At 41.3% G+C, this 7323-nt stretch overlaps 1 pseudogene; it reads right to left on the bottom strand.

Moving 5' to 3' along the window:
- Window positions 1–1336: 1336 nt before the first annotated feature.
- LOC146802069 (E3 SUMO-protein ligase KIAA1586-like) lies at window positions 1337–6995 on the bottom strand (annotated as a pseudogene).
- Window positions 6996–7323: the final 328 nt, after the last annotated feature.

Raw genomic sequence — 7323 nt, 5'->3', positions numbered from 1 at the left:
CAAAAAGATCAGTGCCCCTTTGGTCATACACTATTTGGAGGCGGGACACAGCCATGGACAAATTCATTGGCTGATTTTGGAAAAAATCAATGACAAACCAGGTACAGATTCTAAATCAATAAGAAAAAGAAGGCAAGTATTTTGGATTTTTAGTCCGGACACATTCTCATGAGGTTTAAATCAAGAAATTCAGTGGGAACATGCCATACATTATAATACTGGCTAGTCTGTTAGTGAGATTATGAAATTTACCCCTCACTTTCCATCTGTACATGTTAGATCCCTCATATTGTATTAGATGGTATTGATCTATACAATTGGTATTATCGGGTAACAATTGGTACATTCTGATGCGATTTGAAACATCTTCCATAATAGTGGCAAATATTCCAGACATCCTACATGCAGAACCGATATATTTACCATAGCTTCAATTGTATCAACCTGACAACTTCTAACTCAATGTGAAATATCACCCACATGGTTGAGCAATACATACCAGGTACCTCGTACATTCAACCGAGACCTTCTAACATCTCTGCATTTCTTTAATTACTAAATCACCCTTTGAATTACATTGATCTTTTAGTCCCGTCGGCAATTATTATTATTCTCCCAAATTTCACACCTGAGTTACACATTTTAGCGTCGATGTCATGCTCGTTTATACCCTTCAGTTCAAATATTCAAAATATATCTGTTACCAGTAGCCTGTAAATAATGTTTTGACAACTTTCGCTGTTCTTTAGATGAACCCCTTGGCGCAAATAAGTATTAGACAATCACCCTCTTTAGATTGCGTAACTTTGTTCAGTACTAACTGTGTCCCAATAAAGTTTTTGTTGCGAGAGCCAATTATTGGCTGCCACATGTCACGTGACAATCTCGGTCTGTTCAAAAAACACGGATGTGCTTCAAGTTCCGGTTAGACCTCACACGCAGGAGCGGCGTGTGACAGAATCCCACATCCGAAAACTAGCATCAAGCAGAAAGTAAGTAACAGCCTTGTAAAATCTCTCTATTACCGTTGCCATCATGTATTGTTCCTATTTAACGCTCTTGTTCACATGGCCCAGATCTAAAGCAGGGCTTTAAGTGGGAAAAAAACTGGGGGTGCTCTAAAAGGGGCGTGGCACATTTCTTAAAGGGGTGTGGCCTATCCGAGTAGGGGTTTGGTCTAAATCAAGATAACTAGCATTGTGTGCTTAAGAAAATCATGAAGTCGCATCCAGCAAAGGATAATTAAATAGGAAAAAAAGTATATTTATTAAGTATAAGCCATAAAATACCAAACGCTTTAAAAAACATGTAAAAATTATTTAAATTACTTAGAAATCTATTGCAGGATTTCCCAAAACCCTTGAAGATATTCACTGTGTCTATTTTGCTGGGGTTTCTCACAACATTTTTCCTCAGCAGACCTTCTACCTTTTGCCAGCTAACTCTTTACATACAGCTTTGCATCAAATGTTTCAAATGGAGGACCATTAAGTTTTACCCATAAGCATGAAGAAATGGTCTCTACAAGAAGAGAGGCCCTTGTTGGACTAGCAATTAAGTTAATTGCCCTGAAACCTCTCTCGCAATCCGCATTACTTGCTGGCAGGGTTTCCATGCAAACTACTAATTTTTTTAATGTTTCAGGGGATTTCTTTCCACCAAAATCTTTGAAAAGTCTAAAAGCTTGGATAGTATCTCTTGCAGGCAGTTGAAACTCTGAACACAGTTTCTGGATATCTGTTTCACCATAAAGAATGCATTCATCACCAGACGGCAAGTTGCCTGCATCTAGCACACTGAAGCTGACTATAAGTTCTTTCTCAGAATCCGGGGCACATCGTTTATTGATATTTACAGACAGACTTTGGTAAAACTGATTTTGATTAAGGGCAACAGAGTTACTTCTACCATGGAAAAGAGGAACATTCTTGAATTTGCCCTCGTCAACTGCTCTCTGAGCCGCAGAAGCAAACTCCCCTGGTGAGTCCTTCATTGCTCTAAATATACGTACTTGACTAACCAAAAGTCTGTGGGCATTAACAATTGTAATGTCTCTCCTCTGTAGGAGAGTGATAAGTCTTTGAGCTCTTGAAGTGCATCACACATTACCCCCTAATCTCTGATAAAAGAATAGGATGTAAGCTTCTTCAAGAGACCTTCATACTTACTCCTGTCTCTTATGGGTCTGGATGGGTCTTTAGAAGCAGTCTCAAAATGTTTGCACAAGGCAGGGAAGCAGTTCCAAACAGCTTTCACAGATCTGTAACTGGATGCTACCCATCTAGTATCAAGCATTTTCCCTATCTTCTGAAGCTGTACACATAGCTCGCTGATGGCCAGATTTAGCTCTCTCTGTTTTTTTGGTGACATGCTGTATGTAGCTTACAATGGGTCCATGAAAATCTTGAAGGGGCACATCAGCAACAACCGGCAATAATTATCGCTAAACGCACTTAGTGCTAGTAAAATTATCGCCGGCTATCGCTGGATTCTATCGCGGAGATAGCGTGCTCTCAGCAACGCTTATCTCCAAAGCGATAGAAATCCAAGCGTTAGCTACAAAACAGTGTGATTATCGCTGGAAATCCAGCGATAATCACAATGCGACAGGCGATATCTTGCTGATGGGGCAGGGTGGACTTAGCCATATAATCAACCTCCCATTGGATTACATGGCTAAGTGAACCTGGAAGCAGGCGTAAGGAAAGTAGCGATAACCAAGGTTAGCGCTACTTTTCTTATCGCCATGCTCTTTAGCATGCAGCTTGTAAATAGGAGAAATGTTGGTTAGCGACATTTCTCAAGTAGTTTTGGGATGGAACACCCACTTTGCATCTCATTAGAGATGCAAAGCTGGGCGTTCAGAAACAGGGCGCTAAGGCAAGGATTCACGCGATAGCGTGACCTTGCTAATAGTGTGATACAATTATCGCCGCTTTCCGTCCGAAAACGGCCGCTAAAGCGGCGATAATTGTCTTGATGATATGCCCCGAAGTGATTGACCCCGGCAACCTCATCAACTGTATCTGCCACAGCATGTTCTAGTCTGTGAGCCAAACAGTGCCATGTCAGTACAAGATTTGGAAATTCTGATTTCAGCAATGCTACTACTCCTCCTTTTTTACCAAACATTACTGCTTCTCCATCTGACATACTGCAATCAAGATATCATGTAGCAGACTTTTTGTGAGTCCAATTTTTTTGAAGTAGCTTAGGAGAGCTGTCTTTACGCCAAGGGCATTTGTTTCTGCTAGCTTCAGAAGGCCGAAATAGATGGTCACTGGGGTACTTTCATTTCCAAAAATGCCACGGTGGTAGATGATTAAGGTAGAAGCATTGCTAATAGAAGTGCTTTCATCAATTAATACTGTGATCTTTGGTTTGTGTTGTCTGATATAACAGACCAATCTTTGTTGCATTTCCAGTGCAATGTGTTTTATTATTTCAGTTGCAGTCACATTACAGTGAAAAACACGGTCCATTGCACTGCCATTCTTTGCCTGAAGGAGAATTAGATCAGGGTGGTCAGTGAAAGGGCGATCTTTTTTTGCCAAGTAGTAGGCAGTGTCAAATACCCTGCATGTGCTCTACATATGTTTTGCATTACATTCGTGTACTGTCACCACCAATGTATTTTCCTGCTGAGCTGTAAGAATGTCTTCAACCGCCAAGTGACCAGCGCTCACCATATGCTTCATAATCTTCTTCCTGAGCTGTTTCTGCCTGGAAGCTTTTCTGTCACCAGAAGGAACAACCTCGCCATCTGCCCACTCTTATGCGCATGCCCTGGGTGTTATTGTGCACTGAAAGACCTGTTGATTTAGCCTGTTTGCAGGAAGAACATCATATATTGCCTGACTTAAGATACAACCATTTATTTACCTCTTGAAAGTAATACCACTGTTTAGTGTTCCAGCAGTCAGGGAGTTTGACGGTTTCTTTCTCTGGCACACATTGAAGTCTTTGTAAAGGTGGACTGTCCTTGGTAGACTCTTGCTGAGTTTTACTAGCCTCATCACTAGTTGGTTGCACTGGACAAGAATCCCCTGTAACACGCTGGCGCTTCAGTGACGATAGGAAGTCAATCATTGAAGACTGCATAGACTTGCGCTTCAGAACAGAAGCAGATAAGCCACTAGTAGCCATGGTAAAATTTAGAACTTCCTTCTTGAAGGCTGTACTGGTATATCTGAAAAAGAAAAGAAAATCTTCCTCTGCTGATTTCCTCTGCTGATTTTGGTTTCCAGGTGAGAAAATTAAGCCTCTTATCTGCAACAAAAATTGAATAGTTTACTCCAGTGATCAACAATGTTTAATTGGAGTGCCATTTGGAAATATTATTTTACACACTGTAGATAACCCCTGCTCACCCCCTTGGTAGCTTGGCACGAGCAGACAGGCTTATTCCCAAGGCAATGTGTAAAGTATTTGTACCAACACTCACAGTAACATAGCGCAATACCGCAAATGCACACTACACCAAGTATTTATAAAAATATAAATTACTTTATATAGATTAGGCAGATCAAAACATCATAAACAGCACATACACAATCACTCCTGTTTTCGAAAATGTTCTCTTGAAAAATGTTCACTTGGGTAATGTTCTCTTAAAAATGCTCACTTGGATAATGTTCTTTTAAAAATGCTCACTTGGATAATGTTCTCTTAAAAATGCTCACTTGGATAATGTTCCCTTAAACCTGGTGAATAATGAAATTGACTGAGCCCTTCGGCTTGGAGGATTCCTGCTCCTAGCATGTGGAACGTTATTTTAAAACTACTGTGACTGAGATGTTTTTCAAAAATGCCCCAGCTGCACTCGTGGAGTCAGAGAATCACCCAAAGTAGCATTTTCCCATATATCACAACTGTAAAACACCTTCTTATTACACTACAACGGATTAGTATGCAAAGAAAGGTCGATGATTGAAAATGTTCTTGAATTCAGGTTCTGTATGCAAAAGGTATCAGCAATACGCATCTACCCCTTCACTTTTGACTACCCTAGGAGTTTCTTTCCACTATCAATCAAGGTCCATTTCATGTACCGTGGGCTTCCCCCCTGCACGCCGCCTATCAATAAAGTTAAAATTGAGGCTTTCGGTTTTTCACCCCCAAGATGGCCGACTTCCTTTGCGGTCTAGTTCGAACCCAGTCACGTACTCCCTACGCTATTTCACTCTCTCAGTGGCATTGCTCTACACGGGAGCCTGAGCCAGGGTAGGAGCATCGCTAGTTGCGCGCCCCCCCCTCATGTGAGTACCTGGCACCACGTCCGTTCACGAGCCGACTACTGGTAAGATTACACATCAGCGGTTCGCGCTGAACCTGTGATTTTGTGTGCTTGACTTTTTATTTTTCACTAGGCAAGCCTGTTCATCTACGACCCCACCAGAAAGGTAAGTCGCCATCCTGCACGTTTTAAACTACCAGCATGAGTCTTGTATTACCAGCATGAGTTCCTCCCTTGATAAGGGGTCACACACCGCAACGCGGTTCCCTTGTTCCGTCATAACTTTACATCAGAGCGCGTCCTTTGGGTGTTTTTTATCTCTGTGCAAGGCATCTACTCTGAATCACTTTTCTATGTAGCATTTCACTTATTTTATAACCAAGACGATTCGGTTCTGGAGTCTCCCTTGATTTTAAAACTGACTTTTTATCCAGCACGTTCACAGTCACGTAACTACGGGTGTTCATTATTCTCGCATGAGCACTTACTCACCTTGGAGGATACAACTGTCCCCATATGTTTGTAAGACGGATTACTTCAATTGTTGTGATCTCTTCTTCTTTTGCAGGTCTCCACCATCCAGGTCTCACATGTTCTGGACTATTGACAACGCTAGTGATTTAGAAAGTTCCCTGCACCGGCACTTTAGTAGTGTTAGAGTTCTTGAGTAATTACTCATTAGACATCGGTCCTGAAGAATTGCCAAGTGACCCGTTAGGGGCAGCAGGCAAGAAACATGTCGACCACGTACATACACTAGACCCTGTGGATCATTATCACTCCAGACAGGGTTCACCATTTATTAATTAGGGTAGCACACCCCAAGAATAAAATTCATTCCCACAAGGCAGTGCTACACTTATTTTAAATCACCACTCACACTCATTCACTACACTAACTACTTACCTTCAGGCACCAAACGGCTGTCTCTTTAATGATCTCCATCAGAGAGCCCCTTTGTGGGAGCCCGTCGGGCATTGCAGCGCCGGCCCGACGAGGAGCACTGCCAAAATGATGAAGCATGACACCTTGCTGGGTGTGTGAGTGCATTCAATAAGAGACTTGCTCTCCCCCTTCTCCTTCCCCATGCGAGGAACTGCACATTCTGTTGTCTTTCATATTCCTTTAGAGCATAGTGCAGGACCTTTTCAAAAGCTCTAGGTTCCCTTTTTGGACTCACATAAAAGCCAACTGTCATCATAATTTACAGCCAAATTGTTAAGACGCACCAGAAAGTCTGTCGTGTCTTGCACGTATGATTTCAATGTTTGGACCATAGGTTGTAAAAGGTGATCCAAATATTTACCCAAGGGCTCAAATAATGATCCAAATCCAGAGACTATCGGCCTAAATGGTGGATCAAGTTGGTTCTTGTGCACTTTAGGTAGCATGTACAATGATGAACGTCTTGGAAATGATGTTTACAGAAACTGTTTAGTTTTGGCACAGATCCAATTAATGTCTTTGGCTTTGTTCAAAATCATTTCTAGCGTGCTTTGGTTTCCAAGGTGGGGTCTTGATTTAACTTTAAGTAAGTGGATTCATCCCTGATGTGTGCATTCACCTTAGCCTTGTAATATTTCATATCCATGACTACCAATGCTCCACCTTTGTCTGCCATCTGGAATGTGAGGTCAAGATTATTGGCCAATGACCGTAATATGTTCCTCTCCGACTTTGTGAGGTTTGATTGTTTACCTGCTTTGAAGTTGATTTGTTCAAGATCTTTTTTTACAAAACTTTCAAATGTGTCTAACATCTTATGAAAGGAAGGAGGCAAAAAAGTGCTTTTACTTCTGAATTCCAAGTATTCAGCTTCTTCCACTGTGTTTCTTTCTGGTATGACATTTTCAAAAAAGTGTTGCAATCTTCAAAAAAGTGTTGCAATCTTAAGGATCTCATGAATTTAAACAGGGAGATCTCTGTTTCAAACATATTCATCTTGTATGTCAGTACAAATTACGTGCCTTTGTTCAAAATTCTCAATTGTCTGGGTGTGAACTTGTGAGATGAGATTTTATTCACTAGGGTTTCTGACTTCTCACATGTTTCAGAATTTTTTTCTTTTTCTTTGATCTCTCCTTGTT

Source organism: Triturus cristatus, chromosome 8 (assembly GCF_964204655.1).
Source record: "Triturus cristatus chromosome 8, aTriCri1.1, whole genome shotgun sequence".
NCBI lineage: Eukaryota > Metazoa > Chordata > Amphibia > Caudata > Salamandridae > Triturus > Triturus cristatus.
This window is presented reverse-complemented; position numbering and strand designations above follow the sequence as displayed.